General features: G+C 40.2%; 1 protein-coding gene across 2 annotated transcripts in view; it reads right to left on the bottom strand.

Annotated features, from left to right (window-relative positions):
- Positions 1–17,500, bottom strand: part of dennd4b (DENN/MADD domain containing 4B) — a 106,065-nt gene that overhangs the window by 81,942 nt on the left and 6,623 nt on the right. The gene's annotated exons all lie outside the window — the stretch shown is intronic.

Here is a 17,500-nt window from a genome sequence, read left to right on the forward strand (position 1 = left end):
CAACAACTTACTTTCCAAGCCGACATCTTTCAGTTTAGATATTGTTTTGGTGAAGCGTTACTATGACTGCAGGACAACCAGTGTGTCTTCAACTTCAGTTTTTTAATTATAAAAATACATCTTCGGGGGAATTCCCCCAGTGATGCATTCAAACACCGGCGAGTTTGTTAATCGCAGCTTCAAACTGCACTTCAAAGCTGCTCAGTTTCACTAGGGCTGCAACTAACGATTATTTTCATAGTCGATTAATCTGTTGGTTATTTTCTCGATTATTCGATCAGTTATTTTGGTCTCTAAAATGGTTGAAAACTGTGGATCAGTGTTTCCCCAAAAAGCCCAAAATGACGTCTCAAATGTCTCGTTTTGTCCACAACTCAAAGATATTCAGTTTACTGTCCCAGAGGAGAGAAGACACTAGAACAATATTCACATTTAACACAGCTGGAATCAGAGAATTTTTACTTTTGCCTTAAAAAAAATTACTCAAACCAACGAATCGATTATCAGAATAGTTGGTGATTAATTTAAGAGTTGTCAACTAATCGATTAATCGACTAATCTTTGCAGCTCTAATGTTCACGTTTAACAAGCTGACAGCAGAGAAGTTTGACTTCTAGTTCATTAAAAGGTTCCCTGCCACACAAAACCATTTTTAATTGCATTTTTTTTTTTAAATATGTCCGGTCCATATGTGTTTGTGTGTTATGTTGTGAATGTGAAAATGAAGTGCTACCTCCTCTGTCAGCTCTAGCCACTGGAAAGAAATAAGCGGAGAAATCAGACCAATCACAAAAGCTGGTCAGTCTGACATCATGCTGCCTGAGCTCATTACTATTCATGAGCTCGCCCAGTTGGGCTGGGTCAGAGCCATAGAGATATAAGAGTTGTTCCCCTATGGGACTGACCGCAGCGATTGCGATATTGAATGGTAAATATGAATAAAAACACCCATACCCATGTACTTGTTTGATTGTTATTGCATATTTGTAAATGTCAGTTTTACATTTGGAATGGGGTGACAACTGAAAGCTATGTATAGATATGTTTTTAAGTTTTGGAGGGAAAGCTTCACCTCCGTGTCAGCATGATAGCACTAGGCTACTGTCCTGTATTGTCCTTCGTGTCACAGGGACTTTAGTTTATTTACATTTTGCATTAGCCTGTCCAAACGTGTTTGTTCTGACATGTCTGGGACACCCCCCCCTGTGCCGGTTCACGTTAAATGACATCACAAAGTACGCGAGGGTCACCGGGGACCTGAAGCTCAACGCCAGGCCAATGCAAAAACATCAAAAATAAACTAAGTCCCGGGGACCCGAAGGACAACACAGGGGTTAACCTTACTACATCTTTTTGAGATCAAAGATGATTCAAGAGGTTCTTTTTTGCACATCTGGTCTATTGTATTTTCCTTGATTTTGCTTGTAATTGCGATTCACTTCCCCGTGGTCGGAGAGCGATTGAGAAAGCAGAGTAGCAACAGTCCATTCAGCATTTTGTGTCCAGCCCACTTCTTCTGATGAGGCAGGAGTTGACCACACAACCATGATCATTTTAAGACTAAGCCATACACCAAGTATCACATATATTAAAGAATAACTGTGTGTATGTGTGTGTATGCATGTACAACCATGATCATTTTAAGACTAAGCCATACACCAAGTATCACATATATTAAAGAATAACAACTCAATACACTTGGATGAATACATTTTTCATTTTTATTAAACAATGAGTGACACAAGAACAAGTACAGAAAAAATGAATACGGTGGGGAAAGGAGACAATTAAAAACCAGTGGCACCACTGGTTATAAAACCCTTCAGCAAATGCAGATTCTACTGCCTAATATCTGCACGCTGCAAAGGAGGATACAGCATGTAAATCTGGAGTCAGGAGTTTTGGGGGTTAGTGTCTGAGATGCTGAGTGTTTAATAAAACAAATCCTCTCCACATATATCAGGCTGAGGTTTGTGGGACAAAAAACAAGTGGGAACAAGTATGAATAAGAGCAACAAAGTAGAGCCAGGAATATGGGGAATAGTATAAGTGATTAATTAACAAAAAATATCCTCCACATATATCAGGCTGAGGTTAAGGATTCAATCATAGTGCATCAGGGTAAACAGCTGTGATAAGGGGTACCTTGGCAGCAAAGAGTCAGACTAAGAAGGCGATTTCAACACAGCAGAGTTCCTCACATAAGGTCATAACATCTGGTCCACTGCCAAACACCTTACTGGTTGCCATGGATGTATTTGGCCTCTCCACCCCCGGCACACCGTCCGCAGCCTCCAGTCGCCTCTTATTTCAGCAGCCGTCGCCAGCACCAGTAGGGCTGCTGGAATACGGAAAGAAATATGATCATAATTATTTCGGTCAATATTGAAATCACGATAATTTAACACGACTACTTGTTGACTTCTGGAAAGATGTTGAGTGAAAACAGTGGAAAACGTTAAATAAATCAAGAGCAAAACAAAAAACACACAAATGTGAAATTTGCCTTAATACTGATATTTTGTGTGTGGAATAACTTGTATTCATACATGAAATCCAACAGCCCTTTCAAGGGTATAATTAAACAAACGCAACCTTATTTCTAGACACATTACTCAGCTGACTAAGCTAACACCGTCAGGTTCAATAGATAAAACCTAAATAAAACCTGTCCTTAATCAACCTTAATGATCCTAGTAATCCAACATCAATAACTAACTAAATCAAAAGGTGTCAGAGATTCACTACTGAACTTCGTAATTATTGGTGTAACGATACCTTCACAGCTGGCGAAGTCAAGCTAACAAACGAGCTAACAAACTAGCAGGCAATCGGTCGGCTACCAAGATAAAAAAATATATAATCACGCTGTGCACACATACAAATAAAGATCAGTATATGCATCATAAAGGGCCTCTGGTAAAATATAGACAGTTGACAATTCAAAAGAGGTAGCTATTTAATCAACTTACCTCAGAAGTTACTCGACGGCAAGCAATGGAAATGAATGATGTCCGACGCCGTGAATGGATGTTTGGAACTATGCGAGGCTGCAGACCCCGGAAGTAGGCGAGAAAAAGCGTACAACGGAGTCCAATGGGAGCGTCGCCACTCTGTCTTTCTCTATCACTCTGGGCTGGGTAAAGGATTCTGACAGCCAGGCTCTCATTGGCTAGCTGTTAGCCAATCAGAGTCAAGCAGCGCAGCTCGCTGAATATTAACGAGAACTTGCAGAAATCGAGCTGAGTCTTCCTGATCAGATCAGATCTCTATTTTCAAAGAATTTTGGGTGTCGTATTCAATTTTATAGTGTTACCCTGACTAAACTTTGACAGATCTGTGATTATTCATTACCTCCATTCTTCTGACCATTTAGTCAAAATCATTCATCATTTCTGCATTTTTCTTACACAAAAATTTGAAAATGTGATATGAAGGAGGTTTTATTGCCTATGAATTCCAAAAAAATAAGTGTAAAACTAGTGCAAATGCATAGGTCTAATGGTGAATATACTGGTTTTAATGGAAAAAAGTGCCAAAAACTTTGAAATAAGCGACAAAATCATAAAAAAAGCAAGTACAACGTGGGGAAAAAGCAATATAAAACGTAAAAGCAGTGTCTTAAAGGGTGTAAATTTTGACCCCGGGAGGACAACACAAGGGTTAAATAAAAAAATGTGGAACCCCAAAATAAAGTTAATTTTCAATTTTGACGAGGAAAGACATGTTCAAGGTTGACGGGAAGACAACACAAGCGTTAAAAGTTTACAACTAATCAATTAATCTTTGCAGCTGTAATAAATATGACCGCAAAGACCTGTTAATCAGGGTCCTGCCTGTGTGTTGTTGTTGTTGACATCATGTAAATTAATTTTTGTGAAGTGTGTGTGTGTCCTCTCAGTCCTCCTGATGCTGCTGCCTTTCATGAAGCGAGTCAACGCTCTGTGGGCCGACTAAATATAGACGCCAGATATTTAAATCTCCCTCAGGAGTCTGCAGCTCCTCTACTTTCTGTGTTTCTGTGTGTAATAATCCAGTTTCTACTGCTCTACTTTCTGTGTTTCTGTGTGTAATAATCCAGTTTCTACTGCTCTACTTTCTGTGTTTCTGTGTGTAATAATCCAGTTTCTACTGCTCTACTTTCTGTGTTTCTGTGTGTAATAATCCAGTTTCTACTGCTCTACTTTCTGTGTTTCTGTGTGTAATAATCCAGTTTCTACTGTTTCTGTGTGTAATAATCAGTTTCTACTTTCTGTGTTTCTGTGTGTAATAATCCAGTTTCTACTGCTCTACTTTCTGTGTTTCTGTGTAATAATCCAGTTTCTACCTCTACTTTCTGTGTTTCTGTGTGTAATAATCCAGTTTCTACTGCTCTACTTTCTGTGTTTCTGTGTGTAATAATCCAGTTTCTACTGCTCTACTTTCTGTGTTTCTGTGTGTAATAATCCAGTTTCTACTGCTCCACTTTCTGTGTTTCTGTGTGTAATAATCCAGTTTCTACTGCTCTACTTTCTGTGTTTCTGTGTGTAATAATCCAGTTTCTACTGCTCTACTTTCTGTGTTTCTGTGTGTAATAATCCAGTTTCTACTGCTCTACTTTCTGTGTTTCTGTGTGTAATAATCCAGTTTCTACTGCTCTACTTTCTGTGTTTCTGTGTGTAATAATCCAGTTTCTACTGCTCCACTTTCTGTGTTTCTGTGTGTAATAATCCAGTTTCTACTGCTCTACTTTCTGTGTTTCTGTGTGTAATAATCCAGTTTCTACTGCTCCTACTTTCTGTGTTTCTGTGTGTAATAATCCATAATCCACTTTCTGTGTTTCTGTGTGTAATAATCCAGTTTCTAATGCTCCACTTTCTGTGTTTCTGTGTGTAATAATCCAGTTTCTACTGCTCCACTTTCTGTGTTTCTGTGTGTAATAATCCAGTTTCTACTGCTCTACTTTCTGTGTTTCTGTGTGTAATAATCCAGTTTCTACTGCTCCACTTTCTGTGTTTCTGTGTGTAATAATCCAGTTTCTACTGCTCCACTTTCTGTGTTTCTGTGTGTAATAATCCAGTTTCTACTGCTCTACTTTCTGTGTTTCTGTGTGTAATAATCCAGTTTCTACTGCTCCACTTTCTGTGTTTCTGTGTGTAATAATCCAGTTTCTACTGCTCCAGTTTTCTGTGTTTCTGTGTGTAATAATCCAGTTTCTACTGCTCCACTTTCTGTGTTTCTGTGTGTAATAATCCAGTTTCTACTGCTCCACTTTCTGTGTTTCTGTGTGTAATAATCAAGTTTCTACTGCTCCACTTTCTGTGTTTCTGTGTGTAATAATCCAGTTTCTACTGCTCCACTTTCTGTGTTTCTGTGTGTAATAATCCAGTTTCTACTGCTCTACTTTCTGTGTTTCTGTGTGTAATAATCCAGTTTCTACTGCTCTACTTTCTGTGTTTCTGTGTGTAATAATCCAGTTTCTACTGCTCCACTTTCTGTGTTTCTGTGTGTAATAATCCAGTTTCTACTGCTCCACTTTCTGTGTTTCTGTGTGTAATAATCCAGTTTCTACTGCTCTACTTTCTGTGTTTCTGTGTGTAATAATCCAGTTTCTACTGCTCTACTTTCTGTGTTTCTGTGTGTAATAATCCAGTTTCTACTGCTCTACTTTCTGTGTTTCTGTGTGTAATAATCCAGTTTCTACTGCCTACTTTCTGTGTTTCTGTGTGTAATAATCCAGTTTCTACTGCTCCACTTTCTGTGTTTCTGTGTGTAATAATCCAGTTTCTACTGCTCTACTTTCTGTGTTTCTGTGTGTAATAATCCAGTTTCTACTGCTCCACTTTCTGTGTTTCTGTGTGTAATAATCCAGTTTCTACTGCTCTACTTTCTGTGTTTCTGTGTGTAATAATCCAGTTTCTACTGCTCTACTTTCTGTGTTTCTGTGTGTAATAATCCAGTTTCTACTGCTCCACTTTCTGTGTTTCTGTGTGTAATAATCCAGTTTCTACTGCTCTACTTTCTGTGTTTCTGTGTGTAATAATCCAGTTTCTACTGCTCTACTTTCTGTGTTTCTGTGTGTAATAATCCAGTTTCTACTGCTCTACTTTCTGTGTTTCTGTGTGTAATAATCCAGTTTCTACTGCTCTACTTTCTGTGTTTCTGTGTGTAATAATCCAGTTTCTACTGCTCTACTTTCTGTGTTTCTGTGTGTAATAATCCAGTTTCTACTGCTCTCTTTCTTTCTGTGTTTCTGTGTGTAATAATCCAGTTTCTACTGCTCTACTTTCTGTGTTTCTGTGTGTAATAATCCAGTTTCTACTGCTCTACTTTCTGTGTTTCTGTGTGTAATAATCCAGTTTCTACTGCTCTACTTTCTGTGTTTCTGTGTGTAATAATCCAATCCACTTTCTGTGTTTCTGTGTGTAATAATCCAGTTTCTACTGCTGTGTTTCTGTGTGTAATAATCCAGTTTCTACTGCTCTACTTTCTGTGTTTCTGTGTGTAATAATCCAGTTTCTACTGCTCCACTTTCTGTGTTTCTGTGTGTAATAATCCAGTTTCTACTGCTCTACTTTCTGTGTTTCTGTGTGTAATAATCCAGTTTCTACTGCTCTACTTTCTGTGTTTCTGTGTGTAATAATGTTTCTTTCTGTGTTTCTGTGTGTAATAATCCAGTTTCTACTGCTCTACTTTCTGTGTTTCTGTGTGTAATAATCCAGTTTCTACTGCTCTACTTTCTGTGTTTCTTTGTGTAATAATGTAATACTTTCTGTGTTTCTGTTTAATAATCCAGTTTCTACTGCTCTTTTCTGTGTTTCTGTGTGTAATAATCCAGTTTCTACTGCTCTACTTTCTGTGTTTCTGTGTGTAATAATCCAGTTTCTACTGCTCCACTTTCTGTGTTTCTGTGTGTAATAATCCAGTTTCTACTGCTCTACTTTCTGTGTTTCTGTGTGTAATAATCCAGTTTCTACTGCTCCACTTTCTGTGTTTCTGTGTGTAATAATCCAGTTTCTACTGCTCTACTTTCTGTGTTTCTGTGTGTAATAATCCAGTTTCTACTGCTCTACTTTCTGTGTTTCTGTGTGTAATAATCCAGTTTCTACTGCTCTACTTTCTGTGTTTCTGTGTGTAATAATCCAGTTTCTACTGCTCCACTTTCTGTGTTTCTGTGTGTAATAATCCAGTTTCTACTGCTCTACTTTCTGTGTTTCTGTGTGTAATAATCCAGTTTCTACTGCTCTACTTTCTGTGTTTCTGTGTGTAATAATCCAGTTTCTACTGCTCTACTTTCTGTGTTTCTGTGTGTAATAATTCAGTTTCTACTGCTCTACTTTTGTGTTTCTGTGTGTAATAATCAAGTTTCTACTGCTCCACTTTCTGTGTTTCTGTGTGTAATAATCAGTTTCTACCACTTTCTACTCTACTTTCTGTGTTTCTGTGTAATAATCCAGTTTCTACTGCTCTACTTTCTGTGTTTCTGAGTATAATAATCCAGTTTCTACTGCTCTACTTTCTGTGTTTCTGTGTTTAATAATCCAGTTTCTACTGCTCTACTTTCTGTGTTTCTGTGTGTAATAATCCAGTTTCTACTTTCTGTGTTTCTGAGTTAATAATGTGTTTCTACTGTCTACTTTCTGTGTTTCTGTGTGTTAATCCAGTTTCTACTGCTCTACTTTCTGTGTTTCTGTGTGTAATAATCCAGTTTTCTACTTTCTGTGTTTCTGTGTGTAATAATCCAGTTTCTACTGCTCTACTTTCTGTGTTTCTGTGTGTAATAATCCAGTTTCTACTGCTCTACTTTCTGTGTTTCTGTGTGTAATAATCCAGTTTCTACCGCTCTACTTTCTGTGTTTCTGTGTGTAATAATCCAGTTTCTACCGCTCTACTTTCGGTGTTTTTGTGTGTAATAATCAAGTTTCTACTGCTCCACTTTCTGTGTTTCTGTGTGTAATAATCAAGTTTCTACTGCTCCACTTTCTGTGTTTCTGTGTGTAATAATCCAGTTTCTACTGCTCTACTTTCTGTATTTCTGTGTGTAATAATCCAGTTTCTACTGCTCTACTTTCTGTGTTTCTGTGTGTAATAATCCAGTTTCTACTGCTCTACTTTCTGTGTTTCTGTGTGTAATAATCCAGTTTCTACTGCTCTACTTTCTGTGTTTCTGTGTGTAATAATCCAGTTTCTACTGCTCCACTTTCTGTGTTTCTGTGTGTAATAATCCAGTTTCTACTGCTCTACTTTCTGTGTTTCTGTGTGTAATAATCCAGTTTCTACTGCTCTACTTTCTGTGTTTCTGTGTGTAATAATCCAGTTTCTACTGCTCTACTTTCATGTTTCTGAGTATAATAATCCAGTTTCTACTGCTCTACTTTCTGTGTTTCTGTGTGTAATAATACAGTTTCTACTGCTCTACTTTCTGTGTTTCTGTGTGTAATAATCCAGTTTCTACTGCTCTACTTTCTGTGTTTCTGTGTGTAATAATCCAGTTTCTACTGCTCTACTTTCTGTGTTTCTGTGTGTAATAATACAGTTTCTACTGCTCTACTTTCTGTGTTTCTGTGTGTAATAATCCAGTTTCTACTGCTCTACTTTCTGTGTTTCTGTGTGTAATAATCCAGTTTCTACTGCTCTACTTTCTGTGTTTCTGAGTATAATAATCCAGTTTCTACTGCTCTACTTTCTGTGTTTCTGTGTGTAATAATACAGTTTCTACTGCTCTACTTTCTGTGTTTCTGTGTGTAATAATCCAGTTTCTACTGCTCCACTTTCTGTGTTTCTGTGTGTAATAATCCAGTTTCTACTGCTCTACTTTCTGTGTTTCTGTGCATAATAATCCAGTTTCTACTGCTCTACTTTCTGTGTAGAACACCCATCTCTCAGTGCCCGAGACCAAATGTTGCTGTTGGAAACATTTTGTTTCCAGGCGCTGCGTCTAAGATTAGAGAGATCCTCAAAAGTGACTCAGTGAGTTCACAGAGGAGGCTTTAAATAGCCTGAATCTAACGTTAGCAAGTCTGAGACGGTCTGCACTGAGTCTGCACTTGAGTTGTGGACAAAACAAGACATTTAAGGACGTCATCTTCGGCTTTTTGGGAAACACTGATCCACATTTTTCACCTTGTTCTGACATAAGTTAGCCTGACAAGCCAGACCCACAACCAGATGTTGGGTCTGGGAACTCACCATTGGTCAGGGCTCAATCCGAGTGGCGAGATAAACAGTTGTCTTTCATATTCCCTCTGCACGCAATAGGATAGCGCTACAACCAACCACAGCAACGCTAGTTGATAGATTCAACTTTAAACTCCGAACACATCTTCCTTTTTTAAGAATGACTTCAGTGCCGTTCTTTGTTCTTTTCTCAAAGAAAACTCCAAGTCTTCCAGAAGACCTCTGTTCACCAGCAGCAGCCATAAGCCCCGCCCACCGACTCTATACACGATGTGATTGGCCCGACTAGAGTTTGGTTTTTCCAGCTCACAAGCCAACGGAGAGTTGCTAGACTGACCCTGGCTGCAAATTACATTTGCTGCCTCTAGGGTGCGTCAAGATTTCTGGTCACACATTATATGGTAGCTGTCGGTACACGATCCGTTCTCCCTGCACGATCTGTTCTGCACATGCGCAAGATAATACTGTTTTTTTTGTGTCGTAAATCCTCGTACAACAGCGCATGCGCGAACATTTTGCGCATGTGCAGAACGGATCGTGTACCGACAGTAGCTACATGTTCATTATTTGCAATTAGAAATCGGTGACCACAAAAGGACATTTGTTTTGAAGAAATGTTCATTCTGAAAACACAAAATGGAGACTTAAATTGTACTATGTTGTGAATATTGTTTGAACGCTGTAACCAATAAAATATACGGAAGGAAAAGGATGGACTTCCAGATCGGGGGATCGTAACATACCTCTCACAAACTTCTTAGAGTCATCAACAACAACAACAACAAAAATCAAGGCTTTGCTGACTATTGTCACCGTGGGAATCTGGCCCAAAAATACATCGCTGTGTTACGGAGTATATAGCAGAAACATATACAGTAATATATACTATATGTAGCAGAGATAGAGGACACAGGGAAGAAGATGGGGTGATAGGTGTCAGACACAAAGATGGATGACATCCTGAAACAGGAGCTCAGCACATAAACCCTGCTGTGTGTGTGTGTCTGTTTATCTGTGTCTGTGTGTGTGTGTGTGTTTTGTGTGTGTGTGTGTGTGTGTGTGTGTGTCTCTGTGTGTGTGTGTGTGTGTGTGTCTCTGTGTGTGCGTGTCTCTGTGTGTGTGTGTGTGTCTGTTTATCTATCTGTGTGTGTGTGTGTGTGTGTGTGTGTGTGTGTGTGTGTGTGTGTGTGTGTGTGTGTGTGTGTGTGTGTGTGTGTGTGTGTATCTCTGTGTGTCTGTTTATCTATCTGTGTGTCTGTGTCTGTGTGTGTATCTCTGTGTGTCTGTTTATCTATCTGTGTGTGTGTGTGTTGTGCGTCTGTGTCTGTGTGTGTGTGTGTGTGTGTGTGTGTGTGTGTCTCTATCTGTGTCTGTTTATCTGTCTGTGTGTGTGTGTGTGTGTCTGTTGGTGTCGGTGCATGCGTGTGTGTCTGTGTGTGTGTGTGTCTCTATCTGTGTCTGTTTATCTATCTGTGTGTGTGTGTGTGTGTGTCTGTGCGTGTGTCTGTGTGTGTGTCTCTTGTGTGTGTGTCTCTGTCTGCAGGTCAAGGTGGAAGTTTTGCAGGATCAGCAATAAGCTGGAGGGCAGCAGTGGAGGAGGAAGCGGTTGAGCTGCAGCTCATTTTCGAACTATTGTGTAAATGCTGTATAAATGCTGTAGCCCCGATGAATGAGCTGCTGTATCTATATTGTATGTCAGGGAGTTTGGCAGAGCGGGAAGAAAACAAAGGGCAATATTCTCTCACAGAATGGGGACCGGGGCCAACATAACCGAGGGCTACCCAACACACATTCAGGTCATTCTGCAGATGATGTCGTCCTAGGGCTGGGCGATATATCGATATCGTGATACGAGACCAGATATCGTCTTAGATTTTGGATATCGTAATATCGTGATATGACCATAAGTGTCTTTTCCTGCTTTTAAAGGCTGCATTACAGTGAAGTGATGGACTTTTCTGAACTTGGCCTCTGTTATTTTATAGGCTATTTTTATTTAAGATATTTTTTTTATTTAAATGTGCACCTTATGGAGCTTTGATTTAAAAAAAAATAAAAAAGGTACTCCTGTTGTTATACAGTATTTATGTTTACATTATATTGTTATTTGAACAGCTGAGCATTGAACCAGGTGAAGAAACTTGTTTATTATTTATTCATTTGATTTTGCAACTGTTCAGTGAAATAGCCGGTTTCTATGAAACTACATGTGACATGTCATATTTGGCTTTGACTTTGACTGAACATTTGCTCTCACTTTGCGGAAAAAAATATCGGGATATATATCGTATATCGATATTCAGCCAAAATATATCGGGATATGACTTTTGGTCCATATCGCCCAGCCCTATGTCATCCAAAGAGAAATACGCTGAGGTTTAATTACACCAGAGTCATTTTAGTAGGACTGTGTTCGATTGGAGAAATTCTTAGTCGACTTAACACTCATTCAATCGTATCGACTAATCGATTAGTTGATTTTATCGACAGATCTGTATATCTGAGTTTCTCCGCAAAAGAGTCGTACTAAAAAGGATGCATAAAATCAATAAGATAATGCCTCCTTTGTAGGGCTGTCCTCGACTAAAGAAATTCTTAGTCGACTAACACTTATAGGATTTAGTCGACTAATCGATAAGTTGATTTAATTGACAGAGCTGTGAGCTTTGAGAGGTGGTTAAGACTAGAAAAGCACAATATAAATGTAGTTAATTAACCATCTGCAAAACTGAGTTTCTCCACAATTAATCCTGCAAAAGCACCACTTTAAATCTTGTGTTTACCAGAAATGTGCTCAGAAGTTTCTTGGAAATGAGTAATTAAGCATGAATAAGCATAAAAAATGTCTAATCAACTAAAGATATCTAAGTTGACTAAGACCAAAACTACCAAAACTAAGAGGGAGCAGCCCTACTGTTGTAGATGTTTAGTGCTCTATAGTTCCTCAAAAAATACAGCTCAATCACCACTGAAACTGTGCCTCATTGTGTGTGAATAGAGTGCGAGTTGTTGTTCGGACAGACCTGCCCCCACTGCTAAAAAAAACAAAAAACATAAAGGAAACACTGTTGTCGTATTTTTAGTTTCGGTTTGTGTTCACACTTCACTTTGTCAAAGGTCCCTGATCTATTGGACAGAATATCTGAGAAATAACTCTTCTTCTGCTCTCAGAAATGTGTGTGTGTGTGTGTGTGTGTGTTCGATCTGTAACATTAATGACTGAGCCTAAAGCTCATTAACTGACTTTTAAATAGTTACTTTGTCAAGTTGTACTTGTTATTTGAAAAATAGATAAAAAATGGACAACTTAAAAGGGATACGCCACCGTTTGTTGAAATAGTTCTTATCACGGTCTACCAGAGATGTTCACAAGTCATTTTTTGCAAGTCTCAAGTCAAGTCTCAAGTCTTTGAGCTCGAGTCCAAGTCTCAAGTCTCAAGTCTTTGAGATCGAGTCCAAGTCTCAAGTCTCAAGTCTTTGAGATTGAGTCCAAGTCAAGTCTCAAGTCTTTGAGCTTGAGTCCAAGTCAAGTCTCAAGTCTTTGAGCTTGAGTCCAAGTCAAGTCTCAAGTCTTTGAGCTTGAGTCCAAGTCAAGTCTCAAGTCTTTGAAATCGAGTCCAAGTCAAGTCTCAAGTCTTTGAGATCGAGTCCAAGTCTCAAGTCTTTGAGCTCGAGTCCAAGTCTCAAGTCTCAAGTCTTTGAGATTGAGTCCAAGTCAAGTCTCAAGTCTTTGAGATCGAGTCCAAGTCAAGTCTCAAGTCTTTGAGCTCGAGTCCAAGTCTCAAGTCTTTGAGCTCGAGTCCAAGTCTCAAGTCTCAAGTCTTTGAGATTGAGTCCAAGTCAAGTCTCAAGTCTTTGAGATCGAGTCCAAGTCAAGTCTCAAGTCTTTGAGATCGAGTCCAAGTCAAGTCTCAAGTCTTTGAGCTTGAGTCCAAGTCAAGTCTCAAATCTTTGAGCTCGAGTCCAAGTCAAGTCTCAAGTCTTTGAGATCGAGTCCAAGTCTCAAGTCTTTGAGATCGAGTCCAAGTCTCAAGTCTTTGAGCTCGAGTCCAAGTCTCAAGTCTCTGAGATCGAGTCCAAGTCAAGTCTCAAGTCTTTTGCCACAAGTCCAAGTCTCAAGTCTCTGGCCATCTGATCTGTGGCAGCGCCACACCAGTTACAGAACAACACGCATCTCAGTGTCAGTCCAAATTACGCACAATAAGCAGTTTGAACTCACTGATGTAATGCCATTTATTTTTTGAAACTGAGTCCAGCGCGAGGGAGACCCGACTCAGAGGAGGAGAGCTTAGTGAGGCCAGCGTCTCCACGGCAGGGGACGGATCCGCTGCGCCACGCATGGATGAAATAATGAAATAGTAAATACAGTAACAGAAATATGTGCAGAATTAAGACAGTCAAGACAGTGTTTGGTGGACCAGGTACACATTGTTCACTTAATAGCCTACAAATCATCCACGGGATCAATTACACATAGGGTTGGGTATCGTTTGGGTTTTTTTTCGATTCCGGTGCTAAATCGATACTTTTAAAACGGTGCCGGTGCCTGAACCGGTACTTTTCAATAAAGTTAAAAAAAAAAAGAAGAAGAAGAAAAAAAATAAGGGTAGTAAACAACAGTCAGTGACTTGTTTATTGCTAAAGCCATGGTCAAAATTAAAGATTTAATAATAACGTAATAACTATAACAATAACAATAACTTATTTCACCAGTAAATTGCTGTTGAACCCCAGATGGGAAAAGGGTATTTTACAATTACTGTGAATGCACCACGAGGCTACCTGTTTTAAGTGAATCTGTGTTGTTTAATTCCGACAACGGCAGCTGCAAGTGAACGCACCGTCTGTGTGGTTTAATTCCGACAACGGCAGCTGCAAGTGAACGCACCGTCTGTGTGGTTTAATTCCGACAACGGCAGCTGCAAGTGAACGCACCGTCTGTGTGGTTTAATTCCGACAACGGCAGCTGCAAGTGAACGCACCGTCTGTGTGGTTTAATTCCAACAACGGCAGCTGCAAGTGAACGCACCGTCTGTGTGGTTTAATTCCGACAACGGCAGCTGCAAGTGAACGCACCGTCTGTGTTGTTTAATTCCGACAACGGCAGCTGCAAGTGAACGCACCGTCTGTGTGGTTTAATTCCGACAACGGCAGCTGCAAGTGAACGCACCGTCTGTGTTGTTTAATTCCGACAACGGCAGCTGCAAGTGAACGCACCGTCTGTGTTGTTTAATTCCGACAACGGCAGCTGCAAGTGAACGCACCGTCTGTGTTGTTTAATTCCGACAACGGCAGCTGCAAGTGAACGCACCGTCTGTGTTGTTTAATTCCGACCATATAAACATACTGTATATCTATGAATTGTTACATCCCGCTGTAGAAGTCCTCTACAGTGAAATACAGTCACACTTTACACTGTTTAACGTTAGCTGTCAGCATTTTAACCGTGATTAATCCAGCTGCTAGCTAAAGCTAGGCTAACGTTACATGCTGTCAGGTGTAGTGTAAAGTCAGGCACCGAAATGAGGCACCGAAACTTTCGTTCTTATTCGTTCTTGTTACTACCGTTTACGTCGGCACCAGTTCCCTATTGGCACCAAGTTTCGGTACCCAACCCTAATTACACATCACAACGACACAGCGTTTGTTCCCGGGGAGATGGATCTGTGCGTCCCGCCTCCTGTGCGGCATGGATGTCTGAGCCTCAGCAACTACTAACTATAAGATACTATTTGTCTTTCCCCAGCATTAGCACAACACTATGCAATGGTTAGCTTGTTACCTGTGACGATATATGCTAAATGTAACGTCTCTTTCACATTAGCGTGTGAGTGACTGACCTATTTAGGTGGGTTTTGAGATGCCTGATGAAGTCCGACATTGTTGATCCGGCATCATTTATCTTGGTGCCACACCCTTTGCATGCAGCTGTTGGCTTACTGCCACTGTTTACAAAGTTGAAAGCAAAACTAATGACAAGAGGCACAACTCCGGGAGGACTTGGTGTCGCCATCGGCAATGCATTTTTTGATATGTGAGTGTGCGCACATAGGCGGATGCGTTACGTTGCACATTATGGCAAAGGGCAGGGGACATACATTCCCCGTATATGCGCCAATAAAAGAAAATAGAAATACATGAATACATTTAGATTTATTTGTCTCAATGCAAGTAATTAGGTTGTTTGTTTGTTTTTTGTCTTTTGTTGGCTCACTTTTACTCACAACATGCTAACCGGCAACATAGGATTCCATTCACTATGCTAAGCTAACTAGCGGTGGCTTAGCTGCTGGTGTTGCATGCGTTGGCCCACCTATCTACAGCTAGGGGGAGACTGTGATGAGCCCTATTTCAACAAACGGTGGCGTATCCCTTTAACTATTATATAATATAATATATTTTTGCGAGTGCTGACCCCTGGTTTAAGTCTGAACATAACATAAGGCACTAAATGAACCTCTTTAAATTAGATTATTCCCATTAGTTCAGAAAGGAAAACAAAAAAAAGGTCCTTAAATTAAAAAACAGAGAACACTGATGCCTCACTGTGTGCACACCCTTCAGGATATACTCATGACATATAACACTGGAAATGTGTAAAGGGCGTGTTGAGGTCCTCGGAGACTTATGAACTTTTAAAAAGGACCCACCCACCCACCCCCTGTTTGTTGAAATGGATATCGACCATGTTGTGTAATTCCACTGAAAAACAAGAGTGTGAACGAATGGCGGGAGGAATGTAGGAGAGCAGGTCTGAGTGTTGATGTAGCAGCTGATTTCCCCGTCTGTGTTTTCTTCCCACGGAACAGAGACATGCATAGGGGAGCCCAACTGCAAATGTGTTTGTTCCCAGTGCATGCTGGGACATGCTGCAGCCCCCCCCTTTTGCACCCCTTGAACCGGATGGATAGATGCTGCGTAGTGCAGACTGATCTCATAAAGTGGCGTATGTACTTTGGCTATGTTATTTAATTACATATTATTCAATCTAATTTCACGGCAATTACTTACTTACATTATAAGATTTTCCGCACTTTGGCCACTTTAAAATACTCTTTATATATAATGCCTATACATTGTCTGTTGGTTTGTTTTTATTGTGGAAAATCTGCTGCTGGAAGAAGTGGATTTCCCCATTGTGGGATGAATTAAGTATTCTGTAATCTAATCTAATGACAGGCCAATTCGTATGCCATCTTGCCGTGTTATTAAGACGCATAATCGTTTTTTTTTGGCGTGTTTATCAGCACGGCACGTTCAGACACACACACACACACACACACACACACACACACACACACACACACACACACACACACACACACACACACACACACACACAGTGAATGAATGAATGTGTGTGTGAATGGTTCCTGTACCATGTTAAAGTGCTCTGAGTAGTCGTTGAGACTAGAAAAACACTATATAAGAACAGTCCATTTACATTTACACACACATACGCTCAGACACACACACACACACACACACACACACACACACACACACCAACACACACATACGCTCAGACACACACACACACACACACACACACACACATGCATACGCTCAGACACACACACACACACACACACACACACACACACACACCAACACATGCATACGCTCAGACACACACACACACACGCGCTCAGACACACACACAAGCAAGTGAGCTATACAGTGGGGGAAATAAGTATTTGACCCCTTGCTGATTTTGCAGGTTTGCCCACTTACAAAGAATGCAAAAATCTACAATTTTAATCATATGTACATTCTAACAGTGAAAGACAGAATCCCAAAGAAAATTCCAGAAAATCACATCATATGAATTTATTAAAATTGATAACCATCTGATGAGGAAAAACAAGTATTTGACCCCCTGGACAAACAGCAAGTATTCTGGCTCCTACAAGCCAGTTAGTCTTTCTTTAAGACACAGCCCCAATCCGAACCAATTATCTACATCAAATACACCTGCCTCACCTCGTTACCTGTATAAAAGACACCTGTCAACACCCAAACAACCAGCATCCAACATCACCACCATGGGCAAGACCAAAGAGCTTTCTACGGACATCAGGGACAAGATTGTTGATCTGCACAAGGCTGGGATGGGCTACAAGAGAATCGGAAAGCAACTTGAGAGAAAAGATCAACTGTCGGTGCAGTTATCAGGAAATGGAAGAAGCACCACACCACCGCCAACCTCCTCGGTCTGGGCCTCCACACAAGATCTTGCCTCGTGGGGTGTCCCTGATCATGCGAACGGTGAGGAATCATCCCAAAACCACAAGGGGGGAACTGATGAATCAACTGAAGGCAGCTGGGACCACAGTTACAAAAG

This window comes from Perca flavescens, chromosome 6 (assembly GCF_004354835.1).
Source record: "Perca flavescens isolate YP-PL-M2 chromosome 6, PFLA_1.0, whole genome shotgun sequence".
NCBI lineage: Eukaryota > Metazoa > Chordata > Actinopteri > Perciformes > Percidae > Perca > Perca flavescens.